Source organism: Moschus berezovskii, chromosome 26 (assembly GCF_049115385.1).
Source record: "Moschus berezovskii isolate FMDL1 chromosome 26, NW_MosBer_1.0, whole genome shotgun sequence".
Taxonomy (NCBI): Eukaryota; Metazoa; Chordata; class Mammalia; order Artiodactyla; family Moschidae; genus Moschus; species Moschus berezovskii.
In genome coordinates, this window is record NC_142485.1 from 18493414 (window position 1) to 18516426 (window position 23013).

Consider the following 23013-nt stretch of genomic DNA (forward strand, 5'->3'; position numbering starts at 1 on the left):
GCTCTACTCTGAGACATACTCTCTCTGAGACATACTCTCTGATACAATAAATTAGCATATTGACTCATCAATAAAGATCAAAGTCAACATTTTAAAGGTAAGAATGATTGTATACAGTCATTTCTACGTTTTATATAGTGTACTTTAAGTGCTATTTAATGTCTTAGGAGAAGTTTCAAAACATGCTAGATGGTAGGTAGCACTGGCATTAAATATAGATTTTACATACAATTTTTATGCAAACAATTCCACTTAAGTTGTGTAAGCAAACATTTGTTCATTTTGCATGTTCAACCTCTAGACTCCGTGTGTTTGAGGAATCCCAATCTTATCAACCTTGGGGACAAAGCCCAGCTCCACACATAGAACCTAGAAATGCTAGGTGCATGACTTCCCAGTCTCCCTTGCAGCTAAGGAGAAGGCACGTGACAGATGTGGCCAATCAGACGCACCCATGCCTGACTAGTCAAGAAACCAGTGATGCAAAGAAACGGGTAGGAGGATCCATCCTAGTGGCAGGTGATGGCAGTTGTGGCAGTAAAATCAAGGGGCAGCCTGGCTGCAGTCCTCGTGCCTGTCTTGTTGGTTTCTAGCTATCGTGATTGGAACACCATGATACTAATGCTGACCTCACTGGCCCATTTCAGGGTCATGGTTTTGGCCACTGTGACTCTGGCTGTCTAACTTCTGAATGTGGATCACCAGTCCTCCCAAGATTCTGTGAGCTACCCTACAAAGGATACCATTCCTTTTACTTAAATGAGTCCATGGTTATCTGAAAGTTACACTGACCCTGTCTTATTTTCCTAAAACCATCTTGAACTTCAGGAAAGCTTGTCTATCAGAACACTGGCTGCGCTGCTATTAAATATTTTTCCATGTTCTTTGCTCCTTTCAAAGTCAGGGAGCACACCCTACCAATTCTGTGCTGTGTGTTCCTCTTGTTCACCGCAGCAGCCAGTACTGTTGAGTGACTGGGAGCAGTTGAAGATGACAGTAGAAAATTAGGTTGTGCTGTTTGAAGAGAACCTTGATAAATGGATGAGAAGATGAGCAACAAGGAATCATTGAAGATCGTCAGAGGAGGAAATGTCACCAAAGTGGGGTTAGAAGATGAAGGTGGAAATAGCAGAAGAGCAGAGAGTAGGACGGAGGTCAGCCATGAGGCTGATCTGTCTTTGTGTGAGTCCATAAAGGGCCCGGACTAGGGTGGTGGTAGTGGGAGTGGAAAGGAACACATGCAAGAAAAATTGTATTAAAATGAGCCTGCAGAATTTGTGAGCTGATTGAATTTAGGGCTTGAGGGGAAGGGAAGAGTCAAAACTAGGCCTGACGTTTCCAGCAGAAGGGACTGGGAGAAAGATGATACCATTCATACAAAGACCATTAAAAAAAATGCCAAGAACAGGCAGAGGAACTGGTTGATGGAGCAGATGCTCCAAGATTTAGCCATGTTGAGTTTGTGGTCCCAGTTGGGACCTGGAGATAAAAAAAGCTGGAGTTTAGAAGAAAAGTCAACTTGGGAGAGATTTCTGAATTATACACCTGGAGATCATAGTTAAAGCCACAAGTCTATCCATGACCCTTAGGGAGTGTGAAGAGAGAAGAGGCCAGAGCATCAATAATGCCCACATTTAAAGGATGGATAAAGAGCTAAAATCTTGGAGGAAAAAGACAGGATAGGAATAAAGTCATGGGGAAGGTTCTCGAGGAAAAGGGAGAAAAGTCTTAGGTCACTGAACCTGAAGGCAGAGGAACGTTCACAGGAGTGTCAGTGTCTTCAGTCAAGGAGCACAGAGATCCCATCTTTGAACAAGTTTTGCATGTGTGCTAAGTTGCTTCAGTTGTGTTCTACTCTTGTGACACCATGGACTGTAGCCTGCCAGGCTCCTCTGTCCATGGGATTTTCCAGGCAAGAATACTGGAGTGGGTTGCCATTTCCTCCTTCAGGGGATCTTCCTGACCCACCGATTGAACCCAGGTCTCCTGCACGGCAGGTAGATTCTTTACTGTCTGAGCCACCAGGAAAACCCCATGCTTGAGTGTGGGGAGGAATAAATACTAGAGTGAATAAGACGTGCTTTCATCATTGGGGACATGCAAATCAAAAGCCACAGTGAGATATCACCTAACACCTGTCAGAATAGGTACTGTCAAAAAGAACACAAATAAATGCTGGTGAAGATGTGCAGAAAAGGGAATCCTATTATACGCCTGGTGGGAATGTAAATTGGTACCGCTAATGTGTCCTTGGAAGGAAAGTTATGACCAACCTTGATAGTATATTAAAAAGCAGAGACATTACTTTGCCAACCAAGGTCCGTCTAGTCAAGGCAATGGTTTTTCCCGTGGTAATGTATGGATGTGAGAGTTGGACTGTGAAGAAGGCTGATCGCCGAAGAATCGATGCTTTAGAACTGTGGTGTTGGAGAAGACTCTTGAGAGTCCCTTATACTGCAAGGAGATCCAACCAGTCCATTCTAAAGGAGATCAATCCTGGATGTTCATTGGAGGGACTGATGCTAATTGGAGGGACTGATGCTAAAGCTGAAACTGCAATACTTTGGCCACCTCATGCGACGAGTTGACTCACTGGAAAAGACGCTGATGCTGGGAAAGGTTGGGGGCGGGAGGAGAAGGGGACGACGGAGAATGAGATGGCTGGATGTCATCACCGACTCTGTGGACATGAGTTTGAGTGTACTCCGGGAGTTGGTGATGGACAGGGAGGCCTGGCGTGCTGTGATTCATGGGGTTGCGGAGAGTCGGACACGACTGAGCGACTGAACTGAACTGAATGTGGAAATAAATATGTGGAGGCTTCTATAAAAACTGAAAATAGAACTACCATATCATCTAGCAATTCCACGCCCGGATGTATATCTGAAAAGAACAAAAACACGAACTCAAAGATACATGCACCCCAGTGTTCACAGCACTTGGAAATTATTTACAATTTCCAAGATATATGGAAGCAAGTGTCCATCAAGGGGTGAATAAAGAAGATTTGGTATGTATGTGTGTATATATACATGTGCTGTGCTTCGCTTAGTCTCTCTGTTGTGTCTGACTCTGCAACCCTGTGGACTGTAGCCCACCAGGCTCCTCTGTCCATGGGATTCTCCAGGCAAGAATACTGGAGTGGGTTGCCATGCCCTCCTGTTTTACATACATACATACATACAATGGAATACTACCCATCTGTAAAGAATGAAATAGCAACAACATGGATGGACTTAGAGGTTGTTATGCTAAGTGAAATAATTCAGAGAAAGATAAATACTGTATGATACCATTTGTAATTAGAATCTAAAAAATGTAACAAACTAGTGAATATGACAAGAAACAGACTCACAGGTATAGAGAACAAACTAGCAGTTACAAATGAGAGGAAAGGGGAAGGGGCAATATAGGAGTAGGGAATTAAGATATACGAGCAGTTATGTGGAAAATAAGCTATGATGACGTATCGGACAACCCAGGGAATATGCCAGCATTTCAGAATAAGTATAAATGGAGTGTAGCCTTTAGAATTGTGTATCACTATACTGGACACCTCTCACTTAGGTAATTTTGTACATCAGTTATCATCCTTGAATTATAAAAACAAGAATGAAGTTCCGACACAATCTTGTGATGTAGATGAGGCTTTAACATGTTATTCTGAGTGAAATAAGCCAGACAAAGAAGGACAGATATTGTATGCATCTACTTATACAAGGTGCCCAGAATAGGCAAATTCATAGAGACAGAAAGTAGAATAGAAATTGCCAGACTTGGGGGAAGAAGGTGTGGGGAGTTAACATTTAATGGGTGCTGCTTGGGGTGATGAAAAAAAAAGTTCAGAAAATGGGGAGTGGTGATGGTTTCATAACATAGTGAATGTACTTAATCCCACTGAATTATGGACCTAAAATGGGTTAAAATGGTATATTTACTTTATATTTTACCTCATTAAATTTTTTTTTTTAATAATGCAGGGAAGAAAATAATATCTGGAACTGTTGCAGCCATCTTGTGGCCATGAGGGCAAAATTTTGTCACAGTTAGAGGATGTGAAGATGGTTCATAATGACACTGTGGTGTTGTTGAATTAATGAGACCCCAAAATATCTGTCTCTGCATTTGTTATGTGAGATTAGAAACTATGTATTATTTCAGCTCTATTTAGATAGATCTTTTGTTACTTGCAGTCAAAATATTGTAAGCCATAGAATACATTTCCATAGCTCTGAGTTTGCTTATAAGTAAAAAAATGAACTTTTTCTTGTAAAAATTTAATTTATAAAACTCTGCATTTACAAAATTGTAGGAAATACCTTTTACATTAAGAAAACTAAATAGAATTGTTTTCTTTAGCAAGTTTCATATGTGATAGCATATGCAAAGTATTAGCAGTTATCAGACATTTAGGTAATACTCAATAAAAGTTCCTTTTTCCTTAGTGTTTTAAAAATATTTAAGTCTCAAAATTCTACTTATATAAAATCTCTGGCGTATATTGTACCACTATTGAATAAAGTAACCTATATTATATATAAAACATCTATAAAATACCTAAAATTCATAAAAAGACTTTCTGTTGAAATTTTTATTCAGATGAACCCAATATCAATACCCCAGGGTTTTAATAATTTGAAAAAAAGGAATATTTGGTTATAGAATTTGTAATAGTTCATAAATACTTTGAAAGCTCAATCTGCTTTAAAGATTATTGGTCTGCCTAGATATCTCTTAAATTGTAGCCTGCTTTGTTTGTTTCTGCCCAACTTAAAACTTTTCTCCTTCTTTTCCTCCTGTTTGAGTTGTCTCTTTACTTGTTGTCTTCATGGAGGAATATGTCAGGGCAGAGAACAGAAAGAACTTTTATATTCAAAAGCTTAACTCTCTAGAAATTTGAGGATACCCTTTATCCCCTTTCTTGGCATACTTTTTTTTCCCCCTGAATAATATCTTCTTCCTTTCCTTTGAAAACTCAGATACAAACTCATCAGCATAGATGTTGTTGGTTTTTGTTTCCAATTTGACTAACGAAAATGACATCTCATTGTGATTATGCTTTGCATTACTAGGACTCTTTATCAGAGTGGATCTATTTTCATGTCTTTGTTGTGACAGGTTCCTGGTCTTCAAATGTCAAACAGGATCAGAATGGAAAGTAAGAACGAGGTGAATATAGAAACAAGAAATTTGCTAGGCCAATACTACACTAGACAAGGGAACTTTCAAGAAATTATACTTAGCATGGAGATGGAGGGTAGACAGATTCCTCCAGGTCAAACACTTGCAGTAAAGTAAAGCTGCAAAGCCTGACGAGCAGAATGGAATCTGAGTGTCTAGAGCAACTTTGTGGCATATGCTGGAGGCTTAATTACTGACTGGGCAAGCAGGAGAAGACTGAGGTTGGTTCCCCATGAGGTGGTATTGTAGGTGGTTTATAGGATCTGGAGCCAGGGTGCCTGGTTCTGAGCCTGTGTAATACTGTTTATTTGCTGGGTGACCTTGGACAAGTTACTTAATCTCTTGCTGCCTTCCTCTTTTCATATGTAAAATAGGGATAGTTAAAGTATTTACTTCACTGGGTTTTTGTGAGGATTAAATGTAGGTAAAGAAGTTAGCATAATAACTAGTGCATAATAAACTCAGTTGCCTGTGGCTATTCTTTGTCAGGCCAGTGAAAGCTTCATACAGGAGCCTGATTTCCACATGTCTTCGAAGAGTGAGTGATGTTATAAAAGGGGAAGTCTGAGTTAAGGCAATTATAGATCAGGTTCATTGTTTTAAAACATTTGCTGGGTTTCTTCTGTGTGCAGGGCACTGTGCCAAGTCCCAGAGAAGATAGAAGCTTCTGGTCAGGAAAGAAGAGGAGACTGCAATCAAACCAAAAGCTTGCAATCAAACCAAAAGTTGGAGGGTGGGAGGAGGCACAAAAGTGCTTTGAAGCCAGCAGGTTCTGCGCCCCTTGGCCTTTGGTCTCTGGCTCTCTTAGGCCACTTCCTGACAAGGATCCCAACAGAGGTGAGGCTGAAGCCATACTGTGATAGGAAAAGGGAAGAGGACAAGCTTAAATTATCCTGCTCCAGGGGATCTTCCCAAAACAGGGATTGAACCCTGGTCTTCCGCAACGTGGGCAGATTCTTTACCAGATGAACCACCAGAGAAGCCCTAAATTATTGCCATCAGTCCCTAAGTTGTATCTGACTCTTTGCGACTCCATGGACTATAGCCCACCAGGCTCCTTTGTCCATGGGATTACCCAGGCAAGAATACCAGGGCAGGCTGCCATTTCCTTCTGGGGGTGGGGGACACTTAAGTTATACCCAATCTTTAAAGTGTTGTTGTTTTGTTTTTAAATTTAATTAATTTATTTCCCCATGGACTGTATTCCGCCAGGCTCCTTTGTCCATGGGATTTCCCAGGCAAGAATACTGGAGCAGGTTGCCATTTCCTTCTCCGGGGTGGGGGGTGGGGGCACTTAAATTATACCCAATCTTTAAAGTGTTGTTGTTGTTTTGTTTTTAAATTTAATTTATTTGACCATGCCGCACAGCTTGCTAGATCTTAGTTGCCTAATCAGGGATTGAACCTGCACCCTCATCAGTGAAAGCACAGTCCTAAACACTGGACTGCCAGGAAATTCCCTAAAGGGTTGTTTTTAAAATGTCCATCCTCTTTGTTATCCTCAGGCAAACCTGAGTTTTTTCTCCAAAGAGTAGCTTTATCCATTCCCCAGATTGTTAGCTATCAGGAGGGAAAGCTGGCGAATGTACAAGTGTGGTGAGAGCTGTGTTAGGAAAGCTGCAGGAGCTGTGGAGAAAACCAAGGACGGGCCCGACCCGGAGCCGGGGTCCAAGGAGGCGTCCGGATAGAGATATCTGAGGACTTGGATCCCTTCTTTCTGCATCATGAATTTCTCTTTCCTCACTGGATGAGAACCATCAACATACACAGTTCTATAATCAGCTCCATTGATTCCAAATCCTTTCTTAACCTTATATCCCTCTCTTGCTGCTGCTTCATCACTTTGAATCTGTTTCTAGCAAAACCCTTAAAAGAGTTGTCTGGATGTTGTGTCAATTCTCAGGCATTCATCCTCACCACACCATGATAACCCCTTGTGAAGGTCACTGATGACAACATGGTCGACCTTTTCTTCTTGAAACATTTCTTCACTTAGCTTCTGGGGAACCCACTCTTCCTTGGTTCTCTTTCTCCTTCATTAGTCCCTCCTCGGCATCATTTCTGGTCTTTCTTCAAGGGACTTTGAACTCATTTCTTGTCTTTTTTTTCTATTTTCATTTACTCCCCAGGTGAACGGATCCAGTTTCATGGCTTTAAATCTTTTTTTGGCCATGCCACATGATTTGCCGGATTGTAATTCCCTGCCATGGATGGCCCATGCGCCCTGCAATGGAAATGCAGGGTCCTAACCACTGAACCACCAGGAAAGTCCTCAGTTCTGTGGCCCTGAATGCCATCTGACTCCTGGGGCCAACTGCCTACCCAGCAGCTCCACCTAGGTATCCAATAGGCACTGTCAGCTTTATGTGGTCAAACGAACTCATTTCCTCCTCCATATTGCTGCTTTCCCATCTCAGTACATGGGTCACCACTCACTCAGTTATGCAAAATAAAGATTTGTAGTCATCCTTGTCTTCACTCTCTGAGTGAAAGGTTTTTTGTTTTTTTGTTTTATTCATCTTTTGGATGTGCCATGTAGGAATATTAGTTCCCCAAACAGGGATCCATCCCACACCCCCTTCATTGGAAGGGTGGAGTCTTAACCATTGGCTTGCCAGGGAAGACCCAAGTAAAAGTTTTTTTGATGACTTACAATGAAGTTGCTGCCAGGGAAAGGGTTATTGGGACAGCTGACTTTCATAAACGGACCCTAGTTGAGAAAAGGATGGTGTTGAAACTAGTGAAAGTTAGTCACTCAGTCATGTGTGTCCGACTCTTTGTGAGCCCATGGACTGTAGCCCACCAGGTTCCTCTGTCCATGGAATTCTCCAGGCAAGAATACTAGAGTGGGTTGCCATTTTCTTCTCCAGCCAATTGTCCCAACCCAGGGATCAAACCTAGGTCTCCTGCATTGCGGGTTCAGTTCAGTTCAGTTCATTCAGTTCAGTCGCTCAGTCGTGTCCGACTCTCCGTGACCCCATGAATCACAGCACGCCAGGCCTCCCTGTCCATCACCAACTCCCGGAGTTCACTCAAACTCATGTCCACAGAGTCGGTGATGCCATCCAGCCATCTCATTCTGTGTCGTCCCCTTCTCCTCCCTCCCCCAACCTTTCCCAGCATCAGAGTCTTTTCCAGTGAGTCAACTCGTCGCATGAAGTGGCCAAAGTATTGCAGTTTCAGCTTTAGCATCAGTCCTTCCAATGAACACCCAGGACTGATCTCCTCTAGAATGGACTGGTTAGATCTTCTTGCAGTCCAAGGGACTCTCAAGAGTCTTCTCCAGCACCACAGTTCAAAAGCATCAATTCTTCGGCAATCAGCTTTCTTCACAGTCCAACTCTCACATCCATACATTACCACAGGAAAAGCCATAGCCTTGACTAGACGGACCTTGGTTGGCAAAGTAATGTCTCTGCTTTTTAATATACTATCAAGGTTGGTCATAACTTTCCTTCCAAGGATTAAGCGTCTTTTAATTTCATGGCTGCAATCAGCATACACAGTGATTTTGGAGCCCAAAAAAATAAAGTCTGACGCTGTTTCCACTGTTTTTCCATCTATTTCCCATGAAGTGATGGGACCAGATGCCATGATCTTTGTTTTCTGAATGTTGAGCTTCAAGCCAACTTTTTCACTCTCCTCTTTCACTTTCATCAAGAGACTTTTTAGTTCCTCTTCACTTTCTGCCATAAGGGTAGTGTCATCTGCATATCTAAGGTTATTGATATTTCTCCCAGCAATCTTGATTCCAGCTTGTGCTTCTTCCAGCCCAGCATTCCTCATGATGTACTCTGCATATAAGTTAAATAAGCAAGGTGACAATATACAGCCTTGACGTACTCCTTTTCCTATTTGGAACCAGTTTGTTGTTCCATGTCCAGTTCTGACTGTTGCTTCCTGACCTGCATACAGGTTTCTCAACAGGCAGGTCAGGTGGTCTGGGATTCCCATCTCTTTCAGAATGTTCCACAGTCTATTATGATCCACACAGTCAAAGGCTTTGGCATAGTCAATGAAGCAGAAATAGATGTTTTTCTGAAACTCTCTTGCTTTCTCCATGATCCAGCGGATGTTGGCAATTTGATCTCTGGTGCCTCTGCCTTTTCTAAAACCTGCTTGAACATCTGGGAGTTCACGGTTCACATATTGCTGAAGCCTGGCTTGGAGAATTTTGAGCATGACTCTACTAGCGTGTGAGATGAGTGCAATTGTGCGGTAGTTTGAGCATTTTTTGGCATTGCCTTTCTTTGGGATTGGAATGAAGACTGACCTAGACTCTACCAACTGAGCCAGCAGGGAAGCCACTGTTGAAAGTATAGAGACTAATTACAGCTGTTGTATGGGGAGACCAGTTGACCCCTCGGGAAGCATCTCTGAGGACGTCAGCAGGACGTAGGTTGGTGCTTAGCTCTATGGGCGCAAGAGCTAAGGTTTCAGTGCACTCCTCTAGTAGGCTAGGGATGAACCCAGTGGCTTTCAACCATAAAGTTTATTTCTCACTCATGTTCCGTGTCTATTGTGGATGGGTCATAGCTCTACTCCATGTCATCCTCACTCCAGGATCCGGTAGACACAGTGCCCCAACCTGGAATATGGCAGGTGAAAAAAAACAAGACAGTGAAACACAAGCTAGCTCTTAAAGCTTCTTCTGAGTTATTACATGTGTCACATTCCATTAGCCTAAGCAAGTCACATGCCACTCCTATGTTTAACAGGGCGGTATTATCTTCCTTCAAGAAGAGGTGAGTAATTATGAACAATTACACAACCTACCACAGAAGCCATTGGATTTGGCAATTGGGAAATCATTGGTGACCTTTGAATAGACTTTAACTGGAGACTTGGATTCTAATAATAATAGCTATAATTTGCTGATTGTTTGCTGTAATCCACATACTCTGGTGAATGGCTTACCTTTATGGTCTCATTTAATCCTTGTTTGATAGCCACGATGAAGTGATCACTCACCTAGAGCTAGACATCCTAGACTGAAGTCAAAATGGGCCTTAGGAAGCATCACTATGAACAAAGCTAGTGGAGGTGATGGAATTCCAGTTGAGCTATTTCAAATCCTGAAAGATGGTGCTGTGAAAGTGCTGTGCTGAGTATGCCAGCAAATTTGGAAAACTCAGCAGTGGCCACAGGACTGGAAAAGGTCAGTTTTCATTCCAATCCCGAAGAAAGGTAATGCCAAAGAATGTTCAAATTACTGCACAATTGCACTCATCTCACACACTAGCAAAATAATCTTAAAAATTCTCCAAGCCAGGCTTCAACAGTCCGTGAACCATGAACTTCCAGATGTTCAAGCTGGATTTAGAAAAGGCAGAGGAACCAGAGATTGAATTGCCAACATCCGCTGGATCATCGAAAAAGCAAGAGAGTTCCAGAAAAACATCTACTTCTGCTTCATTGACTACTCCAAAGACTTTGACTGTGTGGATCACAACAAACAAGAGATGGGAATACCAGACCACCTGACCTGCCTCCTGAGAAACCTGTATGCAGGTCAGGAAGTAACAGTTAGAACTGGACATGGAACAAGAGACTGGTTCCAAATAGGGAAAGGAGTACATCAAGGCTGTATATTGTCACCCTGCTTATTTAACTTATATGCATAGTGTATCCTGCAAAATGCTGGGCTGGATGAAGCACAAGCTGGAATCAAGATTGCTGAGAGGAATATCAGTAACCTCAGATATGCAGATGACACCACTCTAATGGCAGAAAGCGAAGAAGAACTAAAGAGCCTCCTGATGAAAGTGAAAGAGGAGAGTGAAAAGCTGGCTTAAAACTCAACATTCAGAAAACTAAGATCATGGCATCTGGTCCCATCACTTCATGGCAAATAGATGGGGAAACAATGGAAATAGTGACAAACTTTATTTTGGGGGCTCCAAAATCACTGCAGATGGTGACTGCTTCCTCCTTGGAAGAAAAGTTATGACCAACCTGCTGCTGCTACTGCTGCTAAGTCGCTTCAGTCGTGTCTGACTCTGTGCGACCCCATAGACGGCAGCCCACCAGGCTCCCTTGTCCCTGGGATTCTCCAGGCAAGAATACTGGAGTGGGTTGCCATTTCCTTCTCCAATGCCTGAAAGTGAAAAGTGAAAGTGAAGTCACTCAGTCGTGTCCGACTCTTCAAGACCCCATGGACTCCTGTCTACCAGGCTCCTCCGTCCATGGGATTTTCCAGACAAGAGTACTGGAGTGGGGTACCATTGCCTTCTCCGATGACCAACCTAGACAGCATATTAAAAAGCAGAGACATTACTTCGCCAACCAGGGTCCATCTAGTCAAAAGCTATGGTTTTTCCCGTAGTCATGTATGGATGTGAGAGTTGGACTATAAACAAAGCTGAGCGCTGAAGAACTGATGCTTCTGAACTGTGGTGTTGGAGGAGACTCTTGAGAATCCCTTGGACTGCAAGGAGATCCAACCAGTCAATTTTAAAGGAAATCAGTCCTGAATATTCATTGCAAGGACTGATGCAAAATCTGAAACTTCAATACTTTGGTCACCTGATGCAAAGAACTGACTCACTGGAAAAGACCCTGATGCTGGGAAAGATTGAAGGCAGGAGGAGAAGGGGACGACAGAGGATGAGATGGTTGGATGGCATCACTGACTCAATGGACATGAGTTTGATCAAGCTCTGGGAATTGGTGATGGACAAGGAAGCCTGGCATGCTGCTGTCCATGGGGTCGCAAAGAGTTGGACATGCCTGAGCCACTGAACTGACTGAACTAAATTCTTGTTATGGGCTGCATGTTTGTGCCCCACTCAATTCATACATTGAAACCCCCAGTGGGATGGTACTAGAGGGTAGTGTCTTTGGGAGGTAATTAGGTGGGTGGAGCCTTCATGGTATGATTGGTGCTTATAAGAAGAGAGGGGAGAGACCTTAGTTCCTTTCTTTCAGTCACTCTGTTCTCTGCCATGCAAGGACACAGCAAGAAGGCAGCCATCTGCAATCCAGGAAGCAGGCTCTCACCAAACACTGTTTCTGTTGACTCCTTGATCTTGGGTTTTCTGGCCTCCAGAAGTGTGTGAGATATAAATGTTTGTTGTTTAAGTCACCCAGTCTATGATAATTTTTTATAGTAGCCCAAGCTGCCTGAGAAAATCCTTTCATTACAGATGAGGAAGCACAGGTTTACAAAGATTAAATATTGCCTTAAGGCCATATGAGTACTAGTAAATGGTGGATGTGCTTCCTAGGTGGAGTTAGTGGTAAAGAATCCGCCTGCAGTGCAGGAGGCCCCGGTTCGATCCTTGGGTTGGGAAGATCCCCTGGAGGAGGAAATGGCAACCCACTCCAGTATTCTTGCCTGGAGAATCCCCATGGACAGAGGAGTCTGGCGGGTAACAGTCCGTGGGGTTGCATAGTCAGACACGAATGAGCATACACAGCAGGAGTGGCAGCAGATAGAGAAAAGCTCTTGGGGGACTTCCCTGGCAGTCCAGTGATTAAGATTCCACACTCCCAATGCAAGGGTGTGATCCCTGGCCAGGCAACTATTATCCCACATGCCACACTGTATGGCCAAAAACAAAAGAAAAAAAGGAAAAGAAAAGAGAAACTATCTGCCCTCCCTCTATTTGCCTAGAAGCAGGATATAAATTTGTGAAGGTTGCCCCTTCCTCTCTCTACCAGGAAGGTTGAAAGTTAATCATTGGAGACAACTTTGGACCCTTCACATCCCAGAGATGGGAGCAGAGGAAGATAGGAGACAGACTTTACTTCTCTTGCACTGGTTTCTCCAAATGTTTGCCTTTACACAGCCTATCATCCTAGAAATTCAACGTCCTTTTTGCTCAAAAATCTCGTCAGTTCTCTCAAAATGTATTCTTTTGTTAAGATTCTAAGGGACTTCTGTGGTTGTACAGTGGTTAGGACTCTGCACTTTCACCGCAGAGGGTGAGGGTTCACTTCTCACCATCTCTTTGGGTCACTCATCTCTTGGCACTCCTGTGTGTGTGTGTGTGTGTGTGTGTGTGTTTTCCTCCCTTACTGGTAAATGCTTGAGACAGAAGCAGGGTCCTAGAAAGATATTTTCAGAATGGGCAGACTGTATCAGAAGGCAGGGTAAATTCTCCAAGTAAGCAGAGACTGTCAGTGCTAGAGAAATCTACTTACTTTAGCTCTTGATTTGTGTGGTTGTGAGCTAATTTGTTCTGTTGGCTATTTTGAGGAGATTCGGTTCGGTTCAGTTCAGTCGCTCAGTCGTGTCCGACTCTTTGCGACCCCATGAATGACAGCACGCCAGGCCTCCCTGTCCATCACCAACTCCCGGAGTTCACTCAAACTCATGTCCACAGAGTCGGTGATGCCATCCAGCCATCTCATTCTCTGTCGTCCCCTTCTCCTCCCGCCCCCAACCTTTCCTAGCATCAGAGTCTTTTCCAGTGAGTCAACTCGTCGCATGAGGTGGCCAAAGTATTGCAGTTTCAGCTTTTGAGAAGGTAGTTATCTATTAATTAGTTGAGGTGGATCAACTGGTGAGGAGAGTTGAAAGGCAGTAATTATTTGATAGAATGAAGTAAATTTTGTTTTTTGCTTTACCCAGTTTTCCTCTACCAAGCAATTATTTAGTGTGAAAAATAAAAATGTAAAATTAAACCACTATATATTAAAAAAATGAAGTTCTGATACAGGCTATGATATAGGGGAACCTTGAAAACATTATATTAAGTGGAAAAGCCAGACCCAAAAAGACACTGTGTTATTGCACTTATATAAAGTGTCTAGAATTAGGGTAAATTCATAGAGAAAGAGAGCAGTTTAGGGGACTACCCTGGTGGTCCAGGGGCTAACGCTCTGTGCTCCCAATGTAGGGGCCCAGGTTTGATCCCTGGTCAGGGAACTAGATCCCACATATAGCAACTAAGACCCAGTGCAACCAAATCAATAAAAATAAACATTATATAAAGGAAGTAGATTAGAAGTGACCAGGCACTGAGGAGAAGAAGAAATGGTAAGTTATCCCTTAATGGGTACAGGGTTTCTGTCTGAGGTGATGAAAACTTTTAGAAGTTATGATGATAATTTCATAGTATTTTGAGAGTGATTAATGCCACAAAGTTGTATGTTTTAAAATGGTTGAAATATCAAAATTATATATAATTTATATATATATAAAAGATCCAGGTTTGATTCCCTGGTCTGGAAGATCCCCAGGAGAAGGAAATGGCAACCCACTCCAGTATTCTTGCCTGGAAAATCCCATGGGCAGAGGAGCCTGGTGGGCTACATAGTCCATGGGGTTACAAAGAGTTGGACGTGACTTAGCAACTAAACCACAACCACTATATATATATATCACAATTAAATGGTAAAAAATAATTAAAACACTATGTTGGAATTACTCATGTGGTTATATTGAGTTGTTCCTTGGGGTAAGAGGGTTTGGATAGGCCAGGAGGGAAGAATTTTTTTTTTTAATATACAAAGTATATTTCCCTGAAGAAGTCATCACACTTTCTACCAAAGTGTATGCAGTGTATTTGAAGCATTGATGAGATAAGACATAAATTGCTATTGCATTAGTAGCTTGGATCCTTCCTCATATAATTTGACATTCCCCACACCCTTCTGACCTGGAAATACTGAGGCTATAATTAAACTACTGAAGCATCAGTCATGGAGACGGTGTATATTACACAAATCATCACATCCCTCACCTCAGAGTGAGATGTTTTTCCTATTCCTTCCCTGAGCCCTGGCTAGAGGTTGCTTCAGAAGCCGTCCATATGGTGTCTATATTGTGTAACAAGGCTGAGAAGGCAGAATGAAAGTCTGTACGTTTAACCTCACATCTTGAAGTCTCTAAAATCAGGCTAATTGGGGCTGATGTTTGGAAATGTGGTTATCATTCAGTCATTACAGTCAACATTACCAGCAGACGAAAATGGAATCTTTTTCTGGTTCATTGATAAGTGTGTTATCCATGTGTAAGTATGTTTGACACAAAAATGGCCTATTTACAGGCCATATAGGGACTTAATTTATGGTATCACTTGAAGAGTACCTTCAAAGTGCGGAATGCCACCCAAAAGTGTTTTGAATGAATGCAGTCACTGCTTTCACTGTTATGACTTAGTCACAGGAAATAGCCAGAATAAAGAGGAATGATGCCACTGGTTGATGCTGTTGATCATTTATTTATTTTAATGGTTTGCTGGGGTGTTTAGGAGAGGGTTTCAAGTTGGACAATGATAATAACAGCTATAATTTTGGAGTAAAGGAGGGGGCAGTTGAAATTTGAGTGTTTGTATTATAAGCAACATGTTCTAATATTGGCATTAAAAGACTTAACATGTCCAGTGCTTCTGGGCTGGCTCAGTTGGTAAAGAATCCACCTGCAGTGCAGGAGACTGCTTTCAATGCAGGAGACCTGGGTTCAATCCCTGGGTCAGGAAGATCCCTTGGAGAAGGAAATGGCAATCCATTCCAGTATTCTTTCCTGGGAAATCCCATGTACAGAAGAGCCTGGTGGGCCACAGTCCATGGGGTCACAAGAGTTGTACACGACTTAGCAACTAGAACACCACCACCACCACAAAGGTGTTCCACTTCCGTCTCGTCAAGGCTATGGTTTTTCCAGTGGTCATGTATGGATGTGAGAGTTGGACTGTGAAGAAGGCTGATCGCCGAAGAATTGATGCTTTTGAACTGTGGTGTTGGAGAAGACTCTTGAGAGTCCCCTGTACTGCAAGGAGATCCAACCAATCCATTCTAAAGGAGATCAATCCTGGGTGTTCATTGGAAGGACTGATGCTAAAGCTGAAACTGCAATACTTTGGCCACCTCATGCGACAAGTTGACTCACAGGAAAAGACTCTGATGCTTGGAAAGGTTGGGGGCGGGAGGAGACGGGGACGACAGAGAATGAGATGGCTGGATGGCATCACCGACTCTGTGGACATGAGTTTGAGTGACCTCCGGGAGTTGGTGATGGACAGGGAGGCCTGGCGTGCTGTGTGATTCATGGGGTCGCAGAGAGTCGGACATGACTGAGCGACTGAACTGAACTGAACTGTGAGCATTTTGTCCAAGTACTTAATCAAGGAGGCCATAGACTTGGGTGGCTCCAAAGCCTTGGTAAATCTACATGTGAAACGATAACCTAAGGCAGAGTCACTGGAATCCAAAAAAGTAAAACTTAAGAACTGAAATGAAGAACTGATCACCGACAGCAAACTAGGATTTCCCAATAAGGCAGCCACTTAAGAGTTGTAACCAATCAATGCTTTCCTTTGATTTGCTTCCTTGTCTTCTCTGTAAAAAAACCTTTCCCCTCATTTCTGTCAGTGGAGTGCTAACCATTTTTGGTTTGGGGTTAATTTGAACTGGCATTTGCTCAAACTCTTCAGAATTTTAATGTACCTTAGTACCTTAGTTTATTTTCTAACTTCCTTGCATGCTGTCCATCTAGTAGATCTAGTTCTGTCAAAGCATGATTCTCTAATTGTTAAAATCCTGTCTCAGATGATTAGTAAGGAGCATGCATGTATCCAAGTTTTATTAAACACTAGTGAAAAATGAAGACCACTCAAATGAGAACAGAGGCCACAGCCCTTGCTACAATGTTAAGCAAGAGTCAGCCATCTCCTGCATTTGGCAGAGATTCAAAGGCAATCATGGAGAGGGGAAGCTTTATAGTGGGAAAAAAAAGCAGGGACAGTGGGGCTGAATGCTTCCAGTATGCGCTGGAAGGGGAACTTGGAGGAAGGATGTCTGAAATAGGGAAGTTGGCAGCCCTTGACTAAATCTTGACCATTCTGAGCTGATTGCTGCAGAAGTTGTGGCTTGGTTTCTCAAATGGGCCAGAGTTTTATCAGCATATATGGTCTAGCCACTGTTCATTTATAGGAATTCTCTCATTCATTAAGAAGGAAGCTAGCAGAATGGTAGAACTGATTCCATGAGTAAACTGGGACTTACCTGGTAAATTGGTACTTACATAATCACTGGGGAAGGGATGGAATAAAAATAAATTTATACAAAACTGGCTCATGTTTCTCAGGACAATGTAATTTTAAGCTTTGGAATTTTTTTTTCAGTGTATGACTGCTCCTCCTCATTCAGTTCAGTTCAGTTCAGTTCAGTCACTCAGTCGTGTCCGACTCTTTGCAACCCCATGAATCACAGCACGCCAGGCCTCGCTGTCCATCACCAACTCCCGGAGTTTACTCAAACTCATGTCCATCGAGTCGGTGATGCCATCCAGCCATCTCATTCTCTGTCGTCCCCTTCTCCTCCCGCCCTCAACCTTTCCCAGCATCAGAGTCTTTTCCAGTGAGTCAACTCGTCACATGAGGTGGCCAAAGTATTGGAGTTTCAGCTTTAGCATCAGTCCTTCCAATGAACACCCAGGATTGATCTCCTTTAGAATGGACTGGTTGGATCTCCTTGCAGTCCAAGGGACTCTCAAGAGTCTTCTGCAGCACCATGGCATCTGGTCCCATCACTTCATGGGAAATAGATGGGGAAACAGTGGAAACAGTGTCAGACTTTATTTTTTTGGGCTCCAAAATCACTGTGTATGCTGATTGCAGCCATGAAATTAAAAGACGCTTAATCCTTGGAAGGAAAGTTATGACCAACCTAGATAGTATATTAAAAAGCAGAGACATTACTTTGCCAACAAAGGTCCGTGTAGTCAAGGCTATGGTTTTTCCAGTGGTCATGTATGGATGTGAGAGTTGGACTGTGAAGAAAGCTGATCGCCGAAGAATTGATGCTCCTTCTCATTACACCTCATCAATTTTTCCTGGGTTATAAAAACTTTGAGGCCTAAATAATAATAAATTTTTATCCAAATGAAGTTATGTTTCCCGAGGGTGTCAAGTGAATATCAAATGCGTTTAAAAAATCCTATAGAATGAAACCAATTTTAAAAAGCCATACAGGGACTTCCCTGGTTGCCTTCCAATGAGGGGGCCGTGGGTTCGATCCCTGCTAGGGGAACTAAGATCCCACAGGCTGCTGGGCAACTAAGCCCTTGCACCACAACTAGAGCAGGAACCTGTGTGTAACAGTGAAACCTCAGCACAGCCAAAATAAATAAAAAGGTAAAAAAATACCCACACAATCATCTTTTGGCTTTATTTCCAAGATTTGATTAAAAAATTATGTATTATCTCATTCAATCTTCACAACAATCCAATGAAAGTAACCCATTGTGGTAGTTCAATTATTATTCCCATTTCCCAGATGTGAAAACCAAAACACAAGTAACTTGAGGGGTAACCAGCATTAAGTAAAGGACAGCTATAAAATAGTAGAGCACTGGCTATGCGTTCGCTTCAGGGTGCAGGAGTGAGGCAAGGCCAGCAGCACAATTTGGCCCGCTCCAATACACTGCAGGCTGTGGACAAGGGCAGTTGTCTTTTTCGCCGCTTTATTTTTATTTTTACCCCTTTACGCTGCTGCTGAATCCCAAATCCTTTCCTAAGAGAGTTTACAGGGATGGGGGTTCGCAGTTCAGAAACCGGACTATGCGTCAGAATTTGCCTTTGCTAGCTGCGCTGTCTTGAGCCAGTCATTTAGTTTCACAGGGTCTCTCGTTTCAGTTGTGTAGAGAGAGAGCTGGAACAATGTTCTCCGAATTTTAGGTGATGGTAAATAGCATCTAATGTAAAGTCGCACCATTTTAGCTGCGGCTACTCAACTCCGGGAGTGTTGGTGATGGACAGGGAGGCCTGGCGTGCTGCAGTCCGTGGGGTAGCGAAGAGTCGGACACGACTGAGGGACTGAACCGAACTGATTCAACACCTAGTTACGTCCCGCCCCCAAGCATCCTCCCGTTGTCATGGAGACCGGACGCCCAAACTGGTAGATTTCCCTCCCGCGATACCTGGGCGGAGCACGGGATGGCGCATGCGCGTTGTCGGCGGCCGAGGCCCCGCGGTGCCTACCGGGACTGAGCTCCCAGCCGCCCGATCAGGAAGTGGCGGGCGGAGCCGGGGGAGGAGTCGCCCCCTCTGCCGCCGCCGCCAGTGCGGAGACCCCCCGAGCTGGCGGGGCAGCGCTGGGCATGCGTGCCGGGCGGCGGAGGCGCTGACAACGAGCCCCAAGCGGCAGCCACGCGGGCGTGGGCGGCTGGTCCAGGCGGAGGCGCTGGGAGGCGGCGGCGGGGCGCGTGGGGCGGCCCTCCTGGCTCAGGTAGGAGCTGCGGCCGCCGGGTTTGGGGTGCGGAGCCCCAGCCTGTTGTTCTTCGGGGTCTCCTCCCATTCCCGGGGGCACGCGGCCTCCCATCCCGCGGGAAGCCGGGGCTGCCGTTCCCTGCCCGAAACGCTTAACCCGGTTACAGCCTCTCCGGAGCATTGTTTCTGAGGCCGGAGGTTCAGAGAGCAAAGTTTTGGGTTGGAAAGAGGGGAAATGCGAATTGGAGAGCTGGTCGTGCCTCTCCTGAGCCCCCGACTTACATTAGCTGTAGCCGCACGCACCAGGTGTGTGGAGTTTGGGAACCGCGGCGCCCAGCCAAGTAAAGGCTGTGATTTAGGTGCTTCTTCACGGATTTTTTTTTTTTTTAAAGCTGCTTCTTGGAAACCTAGTTTGGAATGATTCCTAACCTTGAGTTATAATAGTTTCCTGCAAAGTCTAAAGACATTTTCCAAAACTAGTCGCTGCGGTACTTTTTTCCCTCCACCTCTGCATTTCTGTCTTTTCAGGGGTAAGCAGTCTCTTATTCTCAGCTTGCCGGGTGTTCAAAGCAGTATTGGCCCCTGCGAGGTTCAGGCAGGCAAATGAAGCAAGAGACGAAGGAGTAGAAAGGTTGAAAGAAAACAAATGATAAAGTGGATAAGCGATCAAGTCAAATGATAAAGTGGGAGGAAAGTGGGCTTTGCAGTTAAAAGATTTTCGCTGAACTTTTGGCTTCTCAGTGGGGGAACACGTGAGCTCGCTGAGTTGTGGCAGTGATGTGTGTTTCAATGTAAAACGGGGAGGTTGGTGTTTCCTGTTTGCGACACAGGTTAGTGCATGTGAAACTCTACAGATGCGGAGTAGTCTTCTGCGAAAAAGTTGGAAAAGTTAGGCAGAGCATGTGATGGTGAAAGACATTAAACCTTCTGTTCTCGGGACCATCGAACTTTACCCATACCACTCCGGTCGCTTTTGTTTTGGAGGCTTTTACCAGCATTTTAGGTCTAGAATAAGGAGCACCTGGTTTAGGAATCAGTCTCCTGGCGTCCAGGCTGTGTACTTTCAGCTGTGTGATCCTAACTCTTCTGTTTCTTCAGGTGTAATAGGGTAAATACTTGATATCTCATAGAGTTGTGAGGATCAAATGCTGTAAACATCCAGGTCTTTGTAAACTGTAAGGCTTTTATTTAAGTCTGTGTTAAAGTCGTGGTTATAAAAACCTGGGTTAGTAATCTGTCTTTACAAAGTGAAATCAGGAGATGTTTGTTGTTTTAGCCTTGTTTCCCCCCCTCCCTTCCTTCCCTCACCACCACATCATTGGGGAATTCTCCTTTGTTCTAATACACTTTTCCTCCCCCAAGACTGTCTCCTACCTTCCTCACCTGAGTATAATCACTGGGTTTTTTCTTTTCAGATACAGGTTAAGATAATAGTACTGAAATAACACGTTGGTCTAGCTTTGCTACTTAAAAAATCACTTTCACAAACATTTTCTCATTTTATTCTTACAATTGGGCTAGATGTAGACAGCATTGGTAGTATCCTCATTTTACTTATGACGAAATTGGATTTAGAGAGGTCTAGTGGATTCCCTAGGTCATGTTACTGTTGGGGTCAGAATTTAGGGAGGTCTTAGATTCGAGGTCCAGGGTCAGCGATTCTTCTCTCCTTAACTGAAGTTTGACAAGTTTATCAGTGCTTTTATAAAATTTTATTGAAGTATAGTTAATTTACAATGTTTCTGATTTCTGCTGTATCTCAGAGTGGCTTAGTTAAACATATGCTCTTTGTCATATTCTTTTCCATTATGGTTTATCACAGGATATTGGGCATAGTTCCCTGTACTGTACAGTAGGACCTGTTTATCCATTCTGTATAATAGTTTGCATTGGCTAATCCCAAACTCCCAACCCTTCCTTTCTCTCCTCCCCTTCTTGCTTGACAGCCACAAGCTTGTTCTCTACATTTGTGAGTTGTTTTTGTTTCGTAGATATGTTCATTTATGTCATGTTTAAGATTCCACGGTAATGAAATCATACGCTGTTTGTCTCTTTCAGACTTTGCTTAGTGTGATAATCTCTAGGTCCATCCATATTGTGCATATAGAGTATTTCATTCTTTTTCATTACTGAGTGTTATTCAGTGCTTACATTTTTAACTTTTAGCGCGCAAAGTCACGTTTTATTTATTCATTGCTTTTTAAGCGAGGTGCTGAGTGCTTTCATGTTCTCAAATGTAAGCTGCTTACATGAAGGCAAGGATTTATCTTCCAAAACATTCCAAAGGTTGCAGTGCAGTATAGTGCCCCACAAACAGAAGACATTTAGTAAAGGCTTGTAAAACTATTAACAGAGAAGCTAGGGCAATTTAAAGATGTTCTTCTGTTTGTTAGTCATTTACAAAATATTTATTGAGCTACCCCATGCCCGAAAGCTTCCAAAATGTAAGAGTCTCTTTTCTGTCACAGAAGGGTGTGTGGGTCTGGCTACTCGCCGCTCCAAAGCCAGTAAGCAGGCCAGGTCGGTGGAAAGAAAAGTTTGCTTATTTGAAATAAAGCCGGCCAGGAGAAGGCATATGTCTGTCCAAAGGCCAATTCACTGCGCCGCCCCTCACTGCCTCCCTCTCCCCGCCATTGGTGGTGGTGTCGAACTTTTATAGATAAAAGAAGGGGTCTGTTGCAGAAACAGCACATTCAGCTCTGACAATTATCTTCACAATGGTCATCAGTGGTCTGACCGGCGTCACCTTGGTTGCTTTAGGTCCAGTTAATCTTCCGTTCCAGGGTCCATCTGTTCGCATTTCTTTGAGGCCAGTTCTCGGAATTGTGGCAGCTTCTGTTGTGGGTACAGTGTGGTCATCAGGGAGTAACTTCTCCCACCTGGGGTTTCAGTATCTGTAAGACAAGCTCAAAGAATATGGCTCAGAATATTATCTGTAGTCCTTGAGAAGGAACTAAAGGTCCTTGACTGTGCTTAATGACTACATTATTATTACTTAGTCTCCTTTGATTGTTTCCCTTTGTTTCTTCATTTCTCACTTCTCTGATTAAACTTTGAAGTTTTCCAGAGACAAAAGGCAGGCAGAGGACATGGTGGGGGCAAGGACCATAGGGTCCTGTTCCATTTCATTTCCTCTGAGACTTTGCTTATGAACTTGAACACTAGTCTAAATAGCGTAGAAATCATTTGCATAGTCATCTCGTGTACTTCTGAGACTCTCCGTAGCATTCTAGGGAGAGTTCAGACAAAAGAGGAGTGTTTTAAAATACTTCTTGAATAACCTGTGGTTTCTCTGGTTGTACTGAAGTTGCTCAGAATGTTGAATTTTAAAACAGAAAAAAAAACCCAGAGAGATCTATCTAGTCCCACCTCATTCCAAAGCAGGAGTTTTCTGTAGATATTTCTTAACAAATAATAATTCAACCTCTTCATTATTTATGATAGAGAGTCCACCAGTTTGAAAATATGCTGCTGCTGCTAACTCGCTTCAGTCGTGTTTGACTCTGTGTGACCCCATAGACGGCAGCCCACCAGGCTTGTCTGTCCCTGGGATTCTCCAGGCAAGAACACTGGAGTGGGTGGGTTACCATTTCCTTCTCCAATGCTTGAAAATATACCTTTTAATTAACAACTAATTCTGATGGTTCTTATTTTGCAATGAGCCTAAATCTGTCTC

General features: G+C 43.4%; 1 protein-coding gene across 1 annotated transcript in view; it reads left to right on the top strand.

The window, feature by feature from the left end:
• The first annotated feature begins 19104 nt into the window (after window positions 1–19104).
• The window catches only part of GTF2E2 (general transcription factor IIE subunit 2), an 82487-nt gene continuing 78578 nt past the window's right edge, over window positions 19105–23013 (top strand). Inside the window, exon 1 of the mRNA XM_055416553.2 lies at window positions 19105–19356. The gene's annotated coding sequence lies outside the window, so the exon portion shown is untranslated. The remainder of the gene's footprint in view (window positions 19357–23013) is intronic.